This window comes from Lycium barbarum, chromosome 4 (assembly GCF_019175385.1).
Source record: "Lycium barbarum isolate Lr01 chromosome 4, ASM1917538v2, whole genome shotgun sequence".
Classification (NCBI taxonomy): Eukaryota; Viridiplantae; Streptophyta; class Magnoliopsida; order Solanales; family Solanaceae; genus Lycium; species Lycium barbarum.
This window is the reverse complement of record NC_083340.1, coordinates 64,489,325-64,491,677: the sequence shown is the minus strand read 5'-3', so window position 1 is coordinate 64,491,677 and position 2,353 is coordinate 64,489,325.

The window sequence follows — 2,353 nt, the reverse complement described above, 5'->3', positions numbered from 1 at the left end:
AATATGGGTGTCCATAGATTCGTATTCTAACATAGAATGTGTATTTGATAGACTTTAATATTTCTGAGGCTCTCCGGAAGGGAAAGGCGTCGGCTTCAGGTTCGTGGCACCTGTTTGGCTTCGAGGTAGGTTATGGCTTATCTCTTTAGACTCTGATTAGAGAATCGTATTGTCACGACCCAACCCCGTAGGCCGTGACTAGTGCCCGATCTGGGCACTGAAACGCATTCTAGTATATGGCAGAAGCCAACAAGGCTTTATTCTAAATTTAGATAATTTCCAGAAAAATTTCGGCAGAGTTTCCTTTGTTTTACGGACTATCCCAAATACCCTGCACGCAGAAAATACCAACAAAGGCCTCACAGGGCCAACAAAGCAACATCTAGATATATGCGGACCGGCCGCCGCGACGAAGGGGATCGCCCAAACACAACACATACACATATCTGTACAGAAAGATCCCAACCCACAAACATGTCTACAGACCTCTAAATGGACCAACAGAATCATATGGCGGGACAGGGCCCCGCCGTACCCATGAACGAGAATATACACATATAGAAGTGACAGACTGTACCAAAAGATGGCTCTGAATAAAAGAGCGCTCCAAATGGCGGAAAAGATATCCTAGACAGACGGATCGGCAAACCTATCGTCAGTACCTGCGCGGCATGAAAACGCAGCCCCCGAGGAAAGGGGGTCAGTACGAAATATGTACTGAATATGTAAAGCCTGAGTTGCAGAAACAAAATCATAACTGGTATATAATGTACAGAAAGTAAACAGAAAATACAAGGTATCAAATATATATTTTCAAAACATGCGGAGTGTGTACAGAAACATATGTCATATCAAATTCGGCCCCTGCCAAGGGACTCGGCAGACAGAACGTGGTCACCCTCCCGACGCTGGTGCCACAACACAGAAGAATCAAAATAGGGGCATAACCCCATAACACAATATGTCATATCAGATGGCCATAGTAAATCATATCAGAACAAACGTACATGGCACAACATACTCCACAAACCCATGTACGCGTATACCTGCCCCCTCACATCGAGGCATGGCGAACAATGCAGGGGATTACGCTTGACAACATATCCTGGCCCGGGCTCAGTGTGGGAATCATTGGGGCATCCACGAATAGAGTAGTGAGAAACTAAATGCAGTTAAAATATCATAAATATTTTCAGAGACTCGATGAGGCATATTAATGACAAACACATCCAATGAAGTCGGACGGGATCATAATAAAAGCATTTCGGACATCATAATAAATTACAGAAGCATAACCTTCCTGAAGTCGTTCCGAGTGTCAAAATAATTTATCAGACTTAATAGAATATTTAAAACCATATTCGTTAGGTAATCAAAAGGGTAGTCGAAACGTTTCTTTCAAAAATCGTTCGAAAAGGAGACTTTAGTACATTAAGGGCAAAACCGGGAATAGCGGGCCCACCTCGGAACAAGCAAGGCGGTGGGCTCAAATTACGCCCTTTAAGCTTATGGGGTCACCTATAAAGGTTCTACGGACATTCTATAGCTTTTCAAGGAGTTTAGAGAAAGTTTGCATAATTTCAGGAAAGCATATCAAAATGGTTCAATTCTACTGAAGGAAAAACTGAGATTTTCTCTTGCGGATTCCGATGGCCAAGAAGGTCTTTTGAGGCCCGAATCCGATCCTAAAACACTTAGACATGCCAAAAGAAGGATCGGGGTAGCTTTACATACCTTTTGAGCTTTTTAAGCCTATCCAAGCTCACTCTCCGTTTCGTCGAAAATCTGCAAATGGTCACATTTACCAATTGTAGGTTATAGATGCTACAAGTTCAATTCAACTCTTATTTGTCTACCGAAATTTCGGCAGCACTTCCCCTATACATATAGCACCCCCGAGAATTCAACTCGGCCAAATCAATCAACAACAACCCAAACAACAACATCAACATCAACAAAGAACATTAAAAACACAATTATCCTTCAACTAGTCATTTTTCTCACAAGTTGACATAACCTTCATTCTAACCCAAACTTTCAAACTAACATCATTGATTTCACATCCATTATCACTCAAGATCATCACAATATAGATTTAGAGACATTTCATATCATTTTCCTTAAGTTATACACTCGATATACATAATATACAACTTTCCGCCATAGTCATAATTTATCCAAAACTCCTAATCTTTGGCATACGTATTCATAACATGTTTCCTTCTTCCAAGTTCATCAATACTTGTCATAATTAGCAACCTAATAACTTCATTTTCATAATGTCATAAAATCGTACTAAAACGACATAAGCTTCCATATTTCATTTCGATACAAACTTTTATCATTCTAACTT